The sequence below is a fragment of the Macrobrachium rosenbergii genome, chromosome 4, assembly GCF_040412425.1.
Source record: "Macrobrachium rosenbergii isolate ZJJX-2024 chromosome 4, ASM4041242v1, whole genome shotgun sequence".
Lineage (NCBI taxonomy): Eukaryota > Metazoa > Arthropoda > Malacostraca > Decapoda > Palaemonidae > Macrobrachium > Macrobrachium rosenbergii.
In genome coordinates this window covers 28,248,943-28,269,735 of record NC_089744.1, presented here as the reverse complement: position 1 = coordinate 28,269,735, position 20,793 = coordinate 28,248,943, and the positions used below count along the sequence as shown (strand labels likewise).

Below are 20,793 nucleotides of genomic sequence, written 5' to 3'. Positions count from 1 at the left end.
GATAATTGCTTGGTTTACTCTTTAAAACACATTGTAAAAAAAACTATTCCTGCTCTAACATTATTACACTCCAACTGTTGCTGTTTTCAAAGCTTTTTGCCTTTTGTTGGGGTAATGAAGAAAGCAACTTGTACTACTCCAGTCAATTTCACAAGGAAGAAATTTACCAACAATGTCAAATACAATGAAATGCCACACCCTCGTGGTGTGTTAAGTTCTACCAAGGTTTTGTAATAATAGTAAGTTAGAATTCGGTGATAAGCCATTTGCTGATGACAACACAGATCGTCACACCTTCAATACTTTCAGCAAATTTCAGCCCATATCATGGAAGTACTGTCGTGCACAAAAGTCCGTTCCCTTAGCCATCCAGAGAGTGAACACGAATCCGCTGACTATGAAGCACCGAAGCAGTTGAACTACTAACAGATGTCGTACCGTAAGGGAGCATGGGAATAGGAAGGTGGAATGGGAAGCAGGTATTTTTCTTGAGCATAGAGTAGTCTCCATATTCTAATATCGTTAAGTGATCAAGTTTTTGTTGTTGAAATACTGGGTCTGAGGGTAAAATGTGCAGTTAAGGAAATATGCGAAATAGAGTAAAAGTGCTTAGGAAGTCATTCATAAATTAATATTTCCTATAGATTATCGTATCTTATCAACAGACATGACTGTCCACAAGATCGATACAAAACATTTCACGAACAGTGTTTACGGTGGTGTCGTATAGTCTGTATGCCACCTCTTATAAAAAAAAAAACTAACAAACATTTATAGCAGCAAATCAGCAAAATTTTCAGTTCACTTACGTTATTGAGGTAACTGCATCTTTTATATGTAAATATTCAGAGATCTGTTATATTTAGTCATTTTGCGTAACTGGGCCAATATCCACAGTGAAGGTGGCGATATGGGTGATGACAACTGAATGCCAGATTTTAGGCACTTACAAATTATAGCTATACGTAATTTTTTGGAAATACTAACACAAAATGAATTATTATTTTCACCAATGTAACAAATTCATATTCAGTAAAAACATAGAAAGAAAGCAGGGAAAAAATAATAGCACAAGAGATAAAGACAGAAAAAATTATGAGAGAGAGAGAGTGTTTGTTTGTTTGTTTCTGGGTAAGTTGAAAGAAAGCAGGGAAAAAAATAATAGCACAAGAGATAAAGACAGAAAAAAATGATAGAGAGTGAGTTTGTTTCTGGGTAAGTTTCATTATGTATTGTTTGGTAGCTTTGTCAGCGGTGTGAGGTTACAGCAACGAAAATGCGCAGTGAATTGAATCTCTCTTACCTGTCCAGTTGTGATTGTTGTTAATGTAGAATGTCATGGTCATGAAAATTATTAATCCACAAACAATATGATGATGTTGACACTTTTTAAATTAACATAAGTCTATATCAAAGGTTTAAGGATGACGCTACCCATACCTGTGGTAAGAAGTATACCTTTGGTAGGATGTGACTTGGGACACGCACAAATGCCAGTGCAGATTATAGAACACCGCCGTAAACACTGTTTCCGAAATGTTTTGTATCGGCCTTGTGGATAGTCATGTCTGTTGATAAGATACAATAATCTATAGGGAATACTAATTCATGAATGCTGACTTCCTAACCACTTACTTTTATTCTCATATTTATTTCGCATATTTCCTTAACTGCACATTTTACACTCAAACCCAGTATCGTCAACAATAAAAACTTTCTTAACGATATTAGAATATGAAGACTTTATTCTCAAGAAACACACCTGCTTCCCACTACTCCTTCCTGTTCCCATACTCCCTTACGGTGCGACATCTGTTTGGTCTTCCAAGCTACTTGTTCAACTGGTTCGGTGTTTCATAGCGGATCCGTGTTCACTCTGGATGGCCAAGGGAACGGACTTTTGTGCACGCCAGTGCAAATCAGGACCTAGCCTCATCTTAAAAGCCTTTTCGTTATTACCTTACGCTTCCTATACAATAATATGTATACGCATACATAAATAAATAGCCGCCATTCAAGACAAGGAAGTATTCTAGGGTCGGGTTGGTTAGCAAGATTTACAATTTGGGCGATCTAGCAAGAACCGTCATGGAAGATAAAGAGGAAAGTCATACACGGACATTCAGGGAACTTACGATTCAATCAGAATTATATGGGATGAAAAAATAACATAGTAGTGATTGTAATTACATCACAAAGGGAAATCACGACAGTTACTATGCATGATCGTATTGCTTGAGGTAATTTGTATGGAAAAGGTTTCACTGTAGGGATATTCCACTAGTTTCAATGACACTTAGCATGCTCAGGAAATTTTTTTGGTAATCCAAGGTTTTTACGTAAAACTAATTTAACTGCGCGAATACAAATTATTGATAAAGAAAGTGCCAGCCAAGTAATGGAGAAAAGGGTTTTACGATGTTAGTTCATGGTGTATGCGTCTTTTCAAGTGATACTTTGGTTTTTATGAGGAATATCAAGGTGTGAGCTTAGTGTGTGCTGATAATCGGTAAATGACCGATCACCAATCTCAACTTCCTATTCGGAACCTTGGTGAAACTGCACTTCCATGTGGGTAAACAATCCTTTCATTCCGGTGGCTAAATTAGATTGACATTTCTGGTAGTTCTTCCTCTTCTTTGGAAAACTGAAATGATGTGCCGTCAAATATTTGCAACTTCACTTCTCCACCGGGGGGCAGGGAATGTTTGTAGCTCCTCGTCTTCACTAGAAAGCAGAAAATGGTTCTAGTTTTAGGTCTCCATCAGAGGCTGACAGTGTCGATTGGAGTTTCCAAGATCTCTAATTTGCCACCATGAACCTGTCTGGACAAGGGAAAGAAAAATAAGTCACTACCGGAAACAGACCTTGTTCAAGAAATAAAGCAAAAATAAGTCACACTACAGGAAACAGACCTTGTTCAAGAAATAAAGCAAAAATGATTCAATCAATGGAAAACAAAACCATTTAAATACCAAGGCAAAATCTAAAGGAAGCCTGGATAAGCAATGGCATAAATGGTATTGTTTATACCAGTTGCCCATGAATTGTTTATTAAAGTTATTAGGCCTAGTGTATCATAATAGTGTACTTCCTGATTGCAACCAATGCAAGAAAAATTGCCGTTAAACAAGCCAAGTCATCCAACACCACTAAAATTTTTTGAAACGGAAGATATGTAAGAGGTTATTGGGCGATGGTCATTCTTGGGAGAAAAACAATGAAATTACTAATTACAGTAGGTCAGACTTCGGAAAAGCTTGCTCTTTGTACAATACATTGAGCTTGCATTCCGTGCTTCATAATAAAATGATCATTCTTACTGAAAGACGATGGTGTTTACTTCCACAAAGAGGGTTTTTAAGATCTTTCTGTCAAGGACCAAGTTCATTACCACAACTACATTGACAACTACAGTGACCCCAGCCTTGTTCTTTGCATCTACAAGATGACATAATATAGTCTAATTCTTTCCACCAGTAGACATTCCCTTGATTTAGGTGAGGTAGATTAAGCCAATAGGATGACTTATTTAAAAGGAGGCTTGCACTCAACAGAAGACCCACTAATCAGTGGCAGAGGAGCTCTAAACTTATGACTTTCTTCTTAGGATTCAGTAAAAAAAAAAAAAAAACCTATTATTGATTTGTTGAGAAATATTGCATCTACCACAGTTCTTGAGTCATGGATAGTAGCTGTTTTAGCTGAAAAACATATTAAAAGGAAAATATCTCTTTCCAAAATGTGACTGCAGAGATGACGCCCAACCCAGCGTTGTCCAGAAGTTGTCATCACTCATCAATATCACGTCATTTAGTAGCCTCATAAGTTCCCCAATGAAAATACCTTCCTGTTGGAACAAGAGCCACGTGGTCCCAATGCAGCATCTTTGTGAGTTGCGCCATGGTGGAGCAAGACTTTGTCATGTACGTATTTCTTCATATGGGTTCTAGACGCTTCTTGTATGGCATGATCGAATGGGCTGTTTTGAAGAGCCTATCAGCATGCAGAAATTAAAAATTTTTTGTCATACCTGTGATGAGGAGAAGCAGTCAGCCCTTCAGTTCCTGCCCTCCATCTGCACAATCTCCGGTTTCTGGGAGAAACATCATTTGCTGTCCCATCCTGATACCGCCGTTTCTGTGACATCTTTGAGCACAATGCCATCGAGCCAGCATCATCTCTCCAGCTGAGTTCCCAGCCACCTTTCTGTGACGTCTTTGAGCCCGAAGCCACCGTGACAGCATCATCTCTCCAGCTGAGTTCCCAGCCACCTTTCTGTGACGTCTTTGAGCCCGAAGCCACCGTGCCAGCATCATCTCTCCAGCTGAGTTCCCAGCCACCTTTCTGTGACGTCTTTGAGCCCGAAGCCACCGTGCCAGCATCATCTCTCCAGCTGAGTTCCCAGCCACCTTTCTGTGACGTCTTTGAGCCCGAAGCCACCGTGACAGCATCATCTCTCCAGCTGAGTTCCCAGCCACCTTTCTGTGACGTCTTTGAGCCCGAAGCCACCGTGCCAGCATCATCTCTCCAGCTGAGTTCCCAGCCACCTTTCTGTGACGTCTTTGAGCCCGAAGCCACCGTGCCAGCATCATCTCTCCAGCTGAGTTCCCAGCCACCTTTCTGTGACGTCTTTGAGCCCGAAGCCACCGTGCCAGCATCATCTCTCCAGCTGAGTTCCCAGCCACCTTTCTGTAACGTCTTTGAGCCCGAAGCCACCGTGACAGCATCATCTCTCCAGCCGAGTTCCCAGCCACCTTTCTGTGACGTCTTTGAGCCCGAAGCCACCGTGCCAGCATCATCCCTTCAGCTGAAGCCCCAGCCACGAAGGATAAGTCGCCGGTTACGTATTTGAACTGCTCCACCTTCCAACCAGTTCCCCATATCTATAACTGCTTTGATTTATTTTGATTTGTGTCACGTGGAATGAAAGCCGAGGGGAAGCAACATTTCATTTTTCTTGTTTGTAAATAAGGTTGTGAATAAACGTGTTGTGTGATTTTCTTTTTATATTTATTTCCCATATTTCAGTTGCTTGTGTCGAATCCTTATTTGTACAGAGATTGAAAGAACCTGCAACGATTCTTGGAACCGTAACACCTTGATAATGTGTGTATGAAATTCAAAGACGTTCACACTGCATATTTTTGGAGTTAAACATTTATCACAACTGCCATACCCAGAAAAAAAAATTTAACATGGAAACCCTTATTACAGAAAGAAGCCTTAGCAATGCAGCGGTCATGCTGGTTCTCTAACCCAACTTCAGAAAAATCAGAACAAAGAGCGACCTCCCTATGAAGAGAATATTTTCACCAAAGTTGCCACCATAAAAGATAAAAGAAAAGGCTTCACAGACGATGATACCGCAGCACCTGATACAGTACTCAGACTATGGGAAAGGTCACTGCATGGTCGCAAAAAGCCTTTGGAAATGGTTGTAAGCTTACACAGCCCGATTCGTCTTCTTTGTTTTGTGTAAGTGAAAAAAACTTTCACAGCCTTACCAGCTTCTATCACTGCCTCTCATAAGCTCCCTACAATGCTAAAATAAACTTAGATATTGCAACCAGTCGCTATGATACAAATACTTAAAGGCTGTTTACTGAATTATCAAGCTTATCCTACTACTGTACTTAAGCTTGGAGAAGTAAATAAACAGGCTTAAAAAAGTCACTGTCACGAAGAAGAATGATATCGCAATCAAGTGATTTACAGTAAGATGATATCTGGTTAATCATAGGAGTACTGAACAGCCTGCTGGAATGTGAAGGTGGGGGGCGGTTATAAAACTGGCCGTTTCTAAATGTGGGATTTTGACTAGGAACGATGTCTTAACAGTAAAATAACCTTTCAGTAAACTATTTGATGCAACTGAATCCCGACCTTTTTTCTCTGAAGTCGGAATGGACGAAAAGAAGTGAAAAGGCTTGTTTAATCATTGGGTATACCGCAACAGGTTTTTCTGGTCACATTGGTCACTACTGTAGTCATTTACCTTTTAAATATTCAAATACTGAAAATACATAATTTACAATGGTTAACTGTCTCTTTGAAGTCTCTTTGAAGTATATCTTAAAAAATACTGAAATACTACTAGCTCTCTCTCTGCATTTGTATTTCATCTTATGATTGTAAAAACATCTGTTGGAGCCAGAACTAAAACGTAACCTGTCAAAGCTGAAATTTAAATTTACCATCAACAGGCAAACATACCTAATGCAGGATTAGGCAGCCAGCAGGTGACCCATTTGAATAACGATTTCTAAAACATGCTTCCAGTGGAACTCAGCTTATTTCTTCAGAGGTTCAGTATCCTGAAAAAAAAAAGAAATCCGTTAAAATAAACCTTCTGCCACATACAGCGCATTATGAAATATGTAACTTATATCAAAGTTTGTTAATCACTATGCAAATAACGAAGTATCTTTTTGGTACATCACTGAGCTACTTCACATATGCAGGCGTATTTTCATATCCAACAGATGATGCCTGACAACTTCAACAAGCTTCAAATAATCAGTATCAACTCTAGCATATTCACGCTAGCTTTAAATAATGGGGTCAAAAATTTTCTCGTTAGCAGACATTCTCAACTTGTTTTGAGCCACTAACCAGTGCATGACTAAGATAATCAACAATGGCATGTTCTTTCCCCTCTCTCCATTAGACATTAAGCTGAAATAAAATTTGAACCCATGCCTTCAAATTCTGCAATTTAACATTTTCTAACTGTGGAACAGAATAACTGCTAAAAACCGGTATGAGTGGCCGATGATCTATGACAGCGTTGGAATGTCTAAGCCCAGCTTAATTACAATACTGATTACCAAGGCTTCCAATTCATTCACTGGATATCCTGTCTCCAAACTGGCCGAGAATTTTCTTCCACGTAATAGGTTTCCAATGTCATCATGTTTTTGCATTAGGCTGAAACCAAGGCCTTCATTCTGCCTCCATCAGTAAGATGTCTCTTTATTTGCATTAAACGGAACAAGCACTTTAACTTCCTTTATGAACTGGTAATCATAAAAACTTTCAGTTGTGTTATGTTAGTCAGTTGCAAACTCTACAATAGCCTTCAGCTGCCTGTGTCTACTTTTGTGTCTTCTCAGAAAAAAGTCCAGAAACTGCACAGAACAATTTAAATTTCTTTAGGTTTGAGGTAATACCTGGATCAACAGTGACGTATACGTTCATATTTACTCTTGTGTGCTCTTCACTTGTCCAGGTGACTTTTAATACATCATAAACCACATTCTGGGCTCTTTCTATGCCATCAACAGAAAGGTCACCTCTAAAGTTGTAGCTATCTCCAGGCCTAATAAAACCCGTTAGTGTTCACATATGTTTAAATCTTCCGGATGGTGCCATTAAAGCTGGAAAATCCCTCGATTCTTCACGTAATTCTAACAGCCAGTATCATTCAATAGCATCACAAACTGTCAAGAATCCTGCACCATGCAAATTCTCACTCACAGAATCCTGGGGCGTCTTGATAGTAAAGTACTGATCTGTGTACCCGTTAGTTTACCTTTGTTAAATCAACTGTCGAAAGACTATTGATTTAATACCTCATATAGCTTTCGATGCAAAAACAATTGGATGACACTCCATCGTGCCTGTCTCTATATCATTCAACAGCACTCAGTTGATCCATATCACTCAGTTCCCTCTTCAATGCTTCTCGTACTGTGTAACTCATTGGTGCAGCATCAAATTAGTGAAATGTTTTGCATTTTTCTTCAGCCCATTCTTCACTGGTACATCTCTGATCGGTTTCAGCTTTTCAGTGCTTTTTAACTAATGAATATTCATTCTTCCATTAAAAGATATTTTGCCTGATCAATACTGTCAGAGGTATCTGTTTCTCCTTCTGTTTTTAAATTTCACGTACTTTATACTTGGTTGGTTTCGTCAGACAAAATGGACAATCTTCATGTTTAATACTAAGATTTCTGCATACCTGAAGGATATACACGTCTACATTTTCAGTACATTCATTCCCATTTCATTTCAGGATCAGTGTAGTCTGCCCCATAACATCCAATGGCTTTCCACTGACTTTCAGGCTTCAAGTCAGAGTATCAAAAGGTTAGAGTTAAATCTGACATCACATTTATGCCAGCAACTGTCATTTCAGTTCCTGTACTGGCTAAATAAACCTTCCTGGAATGTACAGATCAGTAGATAGCACAGGGAATCTTTTATGCAAATTTGAAATGTCAGCAATCTTGTTAACATTTCCAGGCTTTCCAATGTGGGTTCCAGACCCTTCTTTACTTGGTTTTTCACATTCTTTTCTATAGTGCCCACATGATATCTACATCTGTGATATGGTTTGCTTCCAACTGGAAAGGATTTACCACTTTGATGAGCACAAGTCCACATCTGCAACATTTTTTTCAAATCTCCCTTAGGTTCTTGGGTTTCAAAAGTTTTTTCTTCTGCCCAGCTCTGACCTTTCTCATGGAATCTACTATTTCTAGCATTAACAGTGGCTCCTCTAATAGTGTCTTCTCTTTGGCCCAATTTGCTACCGAGACAAAGTGTGACAAATGAAAATGAAGTTTTCATAATAAAACTAATATTGAAATACTTATCTGAACACCTGAATTAGCCCTTAATCCCACTAGCCCGAACAACTCTCAATTACCCATCCCACTATAGTGGGAATTTTAACAGCCAGCGTTACCAACGCTGCAGGTAAAATCTTGTCACTTGAGCTACCATAACAAACGGTTGGCAACGCTGACACAGGTGTGCGCCGACACGTCCCATTTTCGTCAATTGCTTTATTCAAGGTCAAAACTGATGTGGAGAAAGGAGGGTGGGAATCATTCAGGTGTTCAGGTAAGTATTACAATATTAGTTTTATTATGAAAACTTCATATTGCAATACACTCCCTGAACACCTGAATTAGCCCGATTAACGACATTTAGAGGAGGAAGGATCAATTCTATTGCACGCCCCTTTGACAACCGCCGAGATGGTAGCTCACCAATCTGCTCTGCATAAGATATCCATTTAGCCAAACACTCACCATATCAATCAATGGTTTCAGTGATGACACATGTTGGAGAGTCCTTTGATCAACAGTCAGGTCAGTGCTCTTGGCTAGGATACCTACCTAGATAAACACTCGCCTTATCAATCGTCGTTTTTGGTGATGAGACATGTTGGAGAGTACTTTGATCGCCCGTCAGATCCGTACTGTCTTGGTCCTTCGACCTCCCATGTGGTTCTTCAGAACCTCTCATGTATGGAGGAGTACGGTGACCTCCCACGTGGCTATTCATAGCCTCTCATGTATGGAGGGAAATAAAGCAGTGTGCCGAGCCGCTGATCCTCCAGATAAGGTCCGATGATCGACGAGCGAAGTATCTCGGTGCCGACGAAATAGCCTAGCCTACTAGAGTACCCCCTTGGACTCTAGTAGGGAAACTATCAAAGACTAAGATGCTTAAAACGTACTAAACCTAAGTTTATATGATTATATTATCACTGTTGCCTAAGAATTCTAAAGACTAAAAGGAATTCCTCTATCTGGTTAACCTAAGAATCTCCTCACTAAGCGAATACTGCATCAGCTAAATAAACGCCCCTAGATAATAGATTTTGCCGCTAATGTGGACTAAGAGAATAACCCTCTGCACCTCTGCACTAAGCGAATACCACCTCAGCTAAATGAACGCACCCTAGATAATAGACTTTGCCGCTACACAAGGACTAAGAGACTAACCCTCAACCTCCGCACTACTACTATCTCAGCTAAATGAACGCACCCTACATAATAGACTTCGCCACTAAACACTGTGAGGCGATTCAAACATCTCTAAGTAAAAGAAGTAAACACTGAGACGGACTTCCAAGTAGCTGCTTCCAAAGTAGACAGCAGTAAATAATTCCTGGAAAGGAAGATGAATTGGACATACTCTGAATACTATGCAGTCGGGAAAATACAGAGCTGAAGACGACGAAGAACAGCCCTAAGAAGCCTGCGAAATCTAATCCCTCTGAAAGTAACTAATCACATTCCCTGACGGCGGACAGGAAGGATTCACGGAAAGACAAGTGTGTGCGGAAGGAGTTTCGCAACCTTTGATGAATAGACTTAATGCTCACACCAGACAAAGATATCTCCGCTGGATCACCAGTAATGAACACTTGCAGATAAAGAATTTAAACGAACGAGGCAGAGTTTTAACCTCCAACTCTGTCTTCGCTGCAAATTCCAGAAGACAGACAAATATGTATCATTATCGCATGGGAACCCAACCTAGAAACTGCTTGAAGCTCGCCCAACCCTTTAGGGGAAGCTAAAGCCGTAAGAAAAAGCAACTTCTTAGTGTCTTAACATTATAGCTTCAATAGGTTCAAAGGCAGGGGAAAGCAATATAATATTGAAATACTTCCAATAAGTCCCACGAAGGGGGCCCGAGTCAGCAAAACAGGACATTCAATCTTAAAAGAACTTAATCATCGATTATCTTATTACTGAAACTTCAGAAATGTGGAAACTAAATATACCGCTAATCTTTGAGTGGTAGTCAGCAATAGCCGAATACAAAAGACTCTTGACTTTCCGGAGGAATAAAAGAAAAAATCTGCTATTTAGGCTATGGAAGGTCTAGAGATAGAATGACCTTCCTTATGACACTAACTTCTATACCATTTCTAGCTGAACATGGTAAGGCTTACGGGTTGACTTAATCTAAAAGAAAACTATTTAGACATAGCTTTAGGGAGTCCGGACTGTTTAGCAGCTCTCTCTACAGTTGCCCTGCAACTAGGTCCAGCACGCGAGGGTTTGGATAATAACAGTAAGAATGCGGTCGTCTGAGAAGAAGTTTCGCATTGGTAGGGACATCGGAACTTCCGTAGGGAGCTCAAGGAGTTCCGGAAACCAAGCGTGTTATGGCGAACAGGGAGCTGTTAGAGTCAAGGTCGTCTTGACACTCTCCTGCAATTTCCCTCTTACCTGATTAATGAGACCAGATGGAGGAAAGGCGTACACTGGCATGTGATTCCAACTTGTAATGTCACCTTGGTGTCTATCGACATGGGGACACCATTAGAGAGAAATAATCCGGAAGACGATGATTTAATCATGTCACGAATAAGTCGACAGTTGCTGGCCATTTCTGGAGAACCTGACATATTACTCCAGAGTCAAAGTCCACTCTCCCCCCCAATACCTGAACGGGAGCGACTTAGCAAATCTGCCCGTACTTTGAGACTCCTGATATAAATTGGGGAAGAAGAGACACTTTTCGTTCTTCGCACCCTCTCAGGACTATGTGCTATAGTACTGAGTTCTGTTGAGTCTGTTCCCCCTCTGGGTTCTTCAGATACGACACGGCAATTCCGCTGTTGTTAAACATAGCCACCACTCTGTTGCGCACTAAGACTGAGAACAAGTGAGGGCTTCCTTTACAGCATTGATTTTCCCAAAGATTTATTGACTACTCTCGTTTCCAAGGCCTGGATTCCTCCAAGGTTGTTTCCCAACCTTGATCTGAGGCATCTATGTACAGATGAACGTCAGGAAGAGGGGAGATGAAAGACCTTTCCCGTTAGATGCACTTCTGACTACCACAAACGATCCAACAGGCAAGAATCGCTCCCGACTATAACTGTGTTCTCGTTGCGGAAGTCCCAGCGATTCCTGAGACATACCTGAAGAGAGAGCACATCCGGATACGAGACCCTGGAATTAAAAGAGAGAGAGAGAGAGAGAGAGAGAAAGAGAGAGAGAGAGAGAGAGAGAGAGAGAGAGAGAGAGAGAGAGAGAGAGACATTCTCCCTAAGAGGCTTCTACGAGCTGGTACTGGTCGTTCCCTGCTGGACGGGAACCATTCTATCTGTTGAAGGACTGATTGGACTCCATCTAGGGTTGTGAAAACCCTCAGAGGAAGAGAGAGAATCCTCTTACCTGAATATGTTAAGAATTCTATAGAATCCCTCACTCTTACTAGCTCCTCTAGAGAGGAGGCCAGGATCAAACAATCGTCTAGATACCTCAACACACTGTATCCTCGACGATGCATAATTGCCGACACTGGAGACATGATTTAGAAGAAACCATGTTCATCATACTGGCTACGTCATCATCCTTGAATAAGAAATAGCTAAGCTAATGGTGTTCTTATGAACGTCCGGATACTGAGGGGGGAAGATGACCAAGATAGAAATTTTGAATTTCCTGCTCCAAACGTCGTGGACGAAGCCAAAGCTTTCGCCTGGTGAGCCAGACCCCACGAGATAAATTTATTAGGCTGCCAACAGCCACGGATACGAAGGGACATAGCCGTCACTCTTTAGAACCTGCATTACAATAACTTGACCGCATCCAGAAAGAATTGAGCCTCAGACTGATTGCGCAACACATACTCCAAGCACCTGCTTCCCTAAGAGAAGTCCCTACGAGCCAAGACGATGCTGGAGATTTAAACAGGATTTCCTCAACTGATTCGTTGATGGGCAACCTGACACCTGCCGAAGGATTATCTCTAACTGCGTAAATTGCCCTACTCGGAGAGAGAAGAAAAGAGTGCTGACTATTAGAAGCAACTATCGATGCTAAGCGAACGTCCGCCTCCTCCAAAGCCTGGCTAACCCGATCGAACCAAACCAGCCAACACAAAAAAGAGGCAGGAGCTGGCTTAGTGTCATAAAAAAACCTAAAAAATCGGGAGATCCGGAGCTCTTGCTTGAGGGTACGAAGAAGTAATATACTCAAGCCTGTGTCTGTAATCATTACTGCTGGCAAGAGGACATTCTAAGTCCGTCAGAATCTCCTGCACCTACGGATAAGAATCCTGTTCCGCAATGTCTGAACGGTCTAAGACCGACAAAGGAGGAGGCACTGAACGAAGCCCCAGACAACAATGAAGAGTCCGCAATCAGACCAACCTAACCAGAATGCTGAACCGATAAAAACCCGGAGCCGATTCATCATTATTACCAAGGGGAAGACATGTGAGAGTAGCCAAACCCACATTGTTAAATTTTAGGGGAGGATGCCCAAATGAAACCGCTGCGGAGGGACGGAAGAAGATGAAGGAGGGAGAATGAAAGAGATAGAAGTTACCCTGAGTTACCGCCGCGGAAAATGCAGGCGATGAAAGCCAGGGACTGCTCGAGGAAGGTACCGCACGCCCTGCCAAAACCACGGAGCGCAAACCCAAACAGGAATTGACAGGAAAACCCTGTGAAATACCTGATACTATCAGAACAGCCGCATGAAGCGGAAGCAAGGGGTTGCGCATACCCGAAGGGATGGAACAGGAAACCCCTGCGGCCAAAATCTGCCGAAATTGGGTTTTTGCCTGTCCGGAAGCTCCTCCTACCGGAGAAGACTGTACTGAGCAAGGAAAAGGCAGGAGGCAAAGGAATAGCAGACGCATAAAAAGAAGTTACCTGAGAGGAGGAAAACCAAAATCGAAGGAGGGAAAACAGAAGATGCGGAAGCCGCAGGAAAGACCGGAGCAGAAGAAGAAAAGGCCGAAGAGGAGACTGGAAAGGGAGCAACAGAGAATGTGGGAGCAGGAGATGAAGCGACAGATAACCCAAAAGTAAACTTGGAACAAAAAGGAAGGAAGGTACACCGAATCTGCCCTCCCTCAATAATCCTGAAAACATATCCGACATGAATTTTGGACACTACTGTTTCACATACTCTCTAATGTTAGAGAAAACATTTGAGAAAAATATAACCTCTCTCCATAGGTCTGTACTCGTCTAAAAACCCCGCCATCCGTCTTATAACTCGCCACATCCAATTGCAGGTCCCGCAAATTACTTTAGAAGCCAAAAGGACACACCATAATCCGCCTTACTAGATGGAGGAGTAGAAAATACAGGGAAGGGGGAAACTACAGTAGGTGATTTAGAAAACAGTAGGAAGTGAGTTAGAAGCTAAAGCAGAAGGATTCTGCCCCACTGTAACTGAAACATTGACTTGAGACTGAGCCAGATCGGAAGAAGAGATGAAGGAGAAACTCTTGTCATAGCACAAAAACCACTCGAACCCAAAACCGAAACCCGTTCAGGAGAATGACACAGCACCGTTAATACCTTCTCCTCACTACCAAACCCAAACCTATCCTCGTTTATCACACCTAGATCTTGATCCTAACAGTATCAACATTAAATTTATCAATACTACAAGGGGGTTGGGTGGGCGGGGAATCCTTCACTGCCTGCTCCGCGCCGAGGGGGCTGGCAGACCCTACCCACTCGGAGGCTTGCGGTTTTGCCATTACCCTCAGCACCTGTTAGGGCTGGTTCTGGAACAGGCAGGGGAGCTGAAAAGGAAGAAGAATTAGACATCCTAATACAGTACTACTATTATCCCTATCTGAGAAATGTTGAAGAAGACTAGCTATTGAATTTTCCTTACTAATTGCAATCCTATCCTCTATCTGTTTGACTACCTTTGAACTCGCTAAATCCATCAACTGATCTGTAGCAGAAGTCTGAGACACTTGAGGCAACGAGAATCTGACCGACGTCTGCCGCCCTTACTAGCCAAAGACTTGCGATGACGAATGTAATCGTCCCTCTCTTGTGCTTTCCAATGGGAACATTCATCGCAATTAGTCTGGACATCACATTTAACCTTCCTACATACCTTACGGAATGTCTATCGTGTCTCAAGGTACTCATCCGTCTTTGCAGGAAGAAGCAGCGATGAGTGCCAGCGTCCACCGTCGTAGGCGGTCGAGGCCGACGTCGAAGCCGATGGCACGGTAGTAGAAAGTGAAAAGTCCGTGATGCACAATCGAGACCGGGAACCTGCGAGTCCAAATCCAAACGACGTTCCACGTCGAAGATATCCAGAAAATCCAGGAGAAAAACCGTTAAATACAATCCAGGTCTTCACCACAAGTCCAAAATATAAAGAGAAGTCGGGCAATAGGACTAAAACCTCGCACTGCAGGAAACAACCTTCCAGCAGCGCAAACAAAAAGCAATTGACGAAAATGGGGCTTGTCGGCGCATACCTGTGTCAGCGTTGCCAACTGTTTGTTATGGTAGCTCAAGTGGCAAGATTTTACCTGCAGCGTTGGTAACGCTGGCTGTTAAAATTCCCACTATAGTGGGATGGGTAATTGAGAGTTGTTCGGGCTAGTGGGATTAAAGGCTAATTCAGGTGTTCAGGGAGTGTATTGCAATATGAAAATTTTCTCAGACATTTTCATGAATCATTAGTTTGATTTTTTGTTTTTGTTCAAAAGGTAGTATTAATTTCACAGAATTTCCAGGCTCCTTTAATGATGGCCATGGTACTTTAACTAAAATCTTCAGTCCATAAGGTAATTTTTTGAATGACTTTGTCAAGAATCCTTCATCAGTAATTTGTTTTAATGCAATTTTGTTTTTTTAAGAAAAGTGTTTTCTATACTATCAATATGTCCTCAGTGTAAGAAGACTGTGCATGCAGGATAGAGCGTTGAATTTGGAAGTGTACTGGTTCTCAAAATAGTCATTACTAGAAGTTATTTCAAACCATGGTTTTCTCAAGGTTTAAGTAATTCAGACGAATTTGACAATTATTTTCAAGACAAATATTTGGTTAACCGATTAGAATACCCCCAAATGTCTAACAATAAAAGTAGGACCATTGTTAGAACCTTACTTTTTGGTCAGGGTAATTTAGGGAGAGGTCCAGGGACTGCTCATTACCTTTGGGGATGGTGAGGAAGACGACTCAAAATAATTGTGGTATGTAAGCAAATATTGTTTCTATGATTTATGGTGCCTTAGGTCAAGCTATCCTGGGGAAGTTCAAGGGTGGGGATGAGAGGGAAGTCTCCTTCCAAGTCAAGTCGGGTATGGTACCCTAGGTTACGTTAGGTTAGATTAGGATTAATCCTTATATTTCACTCCATTATTAATGACACTTTTTGCCAGGCTAACTGGGTGTTCTGGGGTGGCTTTCCAGTCTGATAGGCCTCAGCACTCTATTTTAGGTTAAACTGCATCCCACTTACTCACTCTGCCACATTTTTCATTTACAGCCAAGTACTTGCATAGGAAATAAGTGTCACATTTGTCCTAACTTGAAAAAGTAAATATTTTATATTCGTACCGCATTATTTGCTAAAAAAAATAACTTTTACTAAGAATTACGATGGTGTTCATGTCCAGCAAGGTTATAACTATCTCAGCAAATATACATACTTACGAATTCAGACACATGAAACTTCAATGGTGAGTTTACAAAGCTTATGTTTTCAAGCTTATATTGCACTGATGACAGCCATTTTCACAGCAAAAATATCTCCAAGCAACAACAGGGAGGGTCTCAACATATCATGGAACTCTACCAAGAAAACTTTTGAAGTTTCAACTGGTAGAAAACTTTACTAACTATAAGTCGGAAAAATTAAAGAATTCACAAGCAACACTATCTGGCGTGCTTGCTATCAGTGCCTAAGATTTTAGGATGACCCAGTTGCTGCAGGACTCAATCAAAACATCAAGTGCGTGCTTATAAAACTGACAAGGCCTTCATCCTCTACTTCAAATACCATTATTGTTATTATGTTGCCCTTCAGTCTACACTTCAGGTATCACCATTGGATTATTGGTGCTATTTAATAAATTTTCACAAAATTAATATCACATCATTACCATTTTGTCATTCGTTAATTCTAGTAGATGAATAATGTACATAAGTGTTCTAAGTCAAAAGATACATGAAACATTATCTGATCCACATAAGCAACTGAAAATAAAAACAAAACACTTTAACAGCCTCCCTACTAGGTTGTGCTTCAGGAGTATGTTTAGTTGCTTATGGAGTTATGGAGTACAACATGTTAATATAGCAACTCTATGTTATGTTAGGTTAGGGAAAGTTAGGTTAGGATGTACCGTTTTAGATAAGGTTAGGGTATCCATTTACGTAAGGTTCTGTGGTTAAGGCTCCACCTCACACACACAAACACACACACACACACACTAGGCCTTGTGAAGGGCAGCACCCTATGTCAGATTAGGATGTATCCTGGTAACAGGAGCATACACAGTGGAGAGGTACTATGTGGCAAATTTTTCGGGGTGGGGAGATATTTAATTACCAACATTTGACCGGAAGAATGTTACATTTGTTCCTCTAAAGATGGAGGATGTTGATATTTTCCTTGAAAATCTGCATGGCTTAAGCTGATCAAACTTTTGGGAAAACTGTAAGCTATTCTTCATACTCACACAGTTTGGCATTCTTTAACTGAAACTGCACTTTAGACAGCAACTGCTCAGGCAGGAAACCTATGTATAAATCTAGGGTATTTTAACCAAAATGTTACCGAGTTGAAAGGGTCCTAACTACCAATCTGTTGGCAGCCTAAGCATAAGGAAATACATTTGTGGGAAAGGGGAAGCAGGGAGATATAGTGGCAGGAAATGCAAAAATAGATGGGAAATGGCAGATTCTTTCTAGGTGAACATAAGATCACATATCTACCAGAAAGTCCTTAACTGGGTGTTAACAGGCAAGTTATGGTCATTTGGCCACAGAAAATCGGTACACCTATTATCACCACCCATGGTTGGTGCCCATTTCCTAGCGCTATGCTATGCCTATTTTATGCATCTTGAAAGACGCCTTTGGCTTGTGAGTTAGCCTATTACAAAAAAGCCTATACACCTCTACAAAATCCTAAACTAGTAAAGCCACTGTAAATTTTATCGCCTATAAATAAAGACTTGACATTCCAAGTCTGGACAGTGCAACGACCCTTAGGATGGAATATGGAAGCCATGGTCCCCTTGACTGTATCAAGTTTGGATTCGCGGGATACTAAGATGCACTAGAATTCATGTCGAGGTCTAGGAGTCGTAGAATAAGCTTAGGCTATGTCTTACTGGCTGTTACTAATCTATTAGTACTTATCGATTTATTTCCTTCTATTTACAAGCTTACATGTTACAACTTACCAATATCACATTTGGGAATAAAACACGCACAAAATTTCCCACACAGTTTTCCTCCACAAATTAAAGTTTTACCAACACACCGTTGGGGACTTGGGATGTATAGATGGGTGTGTTCCTCCGCCCCACAAAGCAACAAATGACAATCATCTTGCGTTGAAACTGTTGGCTGTGAGAAGTGATGTCGCTCAAAGTAACTGGCAGACGCACTTCAGAACTTACTTTTGCAAACCTAATTATAAAAGAATCGGGTGAATATTATTTTGGATGTTATCGCTTTTAATTTGTCAGTACAGTAATGCCACCTCCGTGATCAAATTTGAGAAGAAAAGTCCCAACATTTAAGCAAATTACTGAGGATTTTGACATATTCACGCAACGTCGTTACTCTGTTCTTACATACTGTAGCTGCTGCAAAATTTTGCGAACTCATGATCTGTCATATCAAGTCTTAATTAAGACCATGCTTTTTTTTTCATAAATCTGACGGAAAATATGAACCAAAGATTCAAAGAATGATTCATAAAGATGTTTGGACAGTCTTCGTTTATGGTTGCTAGTCAAAGAAAACTTCAGTTCGTGTGAACGATTTTACTTATGTAATGATGATATCATCCTCATTTTTCATTGGAGGCTGCCGATGTTTACAACTTGCGCAAGTTTACATGATATAACGAAGATGCCATAAATATTTTCAGACGAATTCCTAATAGAATTTGAGGTGGCCTATGCACTACACTTTTATTTCCGCACATTTTTTTATCCTTAAAGGCATGTATATCTGCCGGATCAATTTAGAAAAAATGAGAAATATAAGAGATTATTCTGAGTTTAGTTGGAGAAAAGATCTCTAGTTGGCAGGCTTATGGGACATAGTATTTACATGAATTGTCAATCACACATGACAGAGATTTTCAGATCTGCTTTATTTGTGATTTAAAAAGGCATTTCACATAAGAAAATTCATATCTGTTTTTCATAATCTATTCAGATTTCAAAGGTTTCCCAAGATACAGAATTTTATTTTTTAGGCTTTTGCAAAATTTTTACGTATGTTTTCATTAGATATCTCAATCCAAGATCACTGGAATCACGCAATTGTAGGAAACACTTGTTTCCTTGGCATCCGTTCCAATAATTATATTTATATTTATATATATATATATATATATATATATATATATATATATATACATATATATATACATATATATATATATATATATATACATATATATATACATATATATATATATATATATATATATATATATATATATATATATATATACTGTATATATATATATACATATATATATATATATATATATATATATATATATATATATATATATATATATATATATATATATATATATATATATATATATATATATATATATATATATATATATATATATATATATATATATATATATATATATATATATATATATATATATATATATATATATCAATAGTTTGTTTCAGGAAACTGAATCGTACATAAAGAGAACTACGATGCTTTTTACTTTTCGCTGGCAAGCTTCTTTACGATTATTGATAATGATACACATGCACTCTCCGATACATCGTCTACTCACTGCGTCGTGAGTTTTTCAACATTTATGCTCCATATACTAGAAGTGTACTGATGATTTTAGTAATAACACTTAAAGCCGTTAACCAGTGAGAGGACCAAAAATTTCTGAGTCTACAACTTAAGTTATAACTTATGTTATGAAGCAATTAGACACCTTGCTTGTAGAAGGGTAATATTAGAAGTACGAGCGTGCATTACAAAATACTCTGCGGTATTAGGTTGGTATGAATGAGGTTGCACGTCCAAGTTGCCTTGGAAACGATGTTTACGCACTTAGAAATGTCTCCAAGGACCGTAGAATACCACAGGATTTTTTTTAATGAGCCACTAACTATAATTTAGAGCAAAATAGTTTCATTAATTCTAGAACTTGGTATTTTTGTTTATAACCTAAGTAATTATATTATGAGCAAATCATATGAAGGAGCAAATGATTTTATAAAGCGCAATGAAGTGTTTTTGGGAGGGAAAAAGTAACCAGCCATTGGCTACACTTGTTAATCTGAAGTGCTTGAATTCGCAGCAGAAATGGCTACCTGGTTACTTTTCTGCTTCAAAATGATGCAGATGCGCGACGTCTCTTATTTTTCCAATGGTATTTTTATTTATTTAGTTATTTACAATTTTGGAATTGTATGTTGTGTGAAGATAGCATGTAGCGCCTGCTCTCAGTTCCTTTCCCGACAATAACGGCCAACTACTGTGTAATCACTAATGTATCCCACTGTCAGCGTTTGACATATATCACAGCTGAAACAAAGACTGTCACTGTTGGACACGGCAAAAAAAAAAAAAAAAAAAAAAAAAAAAAGGCCTCTGATATTCCTTGTCCACTTCTCGATTCTGTTATTTATGTCACTTCACGAATATTGTGGCGATTTGATATTTACACCCCTTTCTTACGACAACGTTTTTAATCTGAGACGTTTTCGTTAAGGCATCATCCGAATCACTTCCTTAATTTCGTAGTTGTTGATCTTCAGTTAAACCGGTGCTGATTGTATTTGGCTCGTAATTTTTCTTTTACCTAATGTTTATGAATCAAACTGTATCTTGTTAGTAGTCATGCACCATACTGCTTGAATTTAGCATTATTTCTCCTTTGGTGTGAGCCGAAAGTTGGCAGCCCACACATCAACACGTATGACTTGGAGTTTTAAGGTAAGTGGAAATAAGGCTCTATGCCCTATAACTGCTTTGTCAAATGTACTTACCGCGTTGTTTTCACTGGTGAATGGAAAGC

General features: G+C 39.9%; 1 long non-coding RNA gene across 1 annotated transcript; it reads right to left on the bottom strand.

The window, feature by feature from the left end:
- Position 1: 1 nt before the first annotated feature.
- On the bottom strand, positions 2 to 18,102 carry LOC136831486 (uncharacterized). Its single transcript, XR_010850904.1, has 3 exons — positions 17,951 to 18,102; positions 6,217 to 6,317; positions 2 to 2,825 (listed from the first exon to the last, which is right to left on the bottom strand). It is a non-coding gene; the product is annotated as an uncharacterized lncRNA (long non-coding RNA).
- Between the last annotated feature and the right edge of the window lie 2,691 nt (positions 18,103 to 20,793).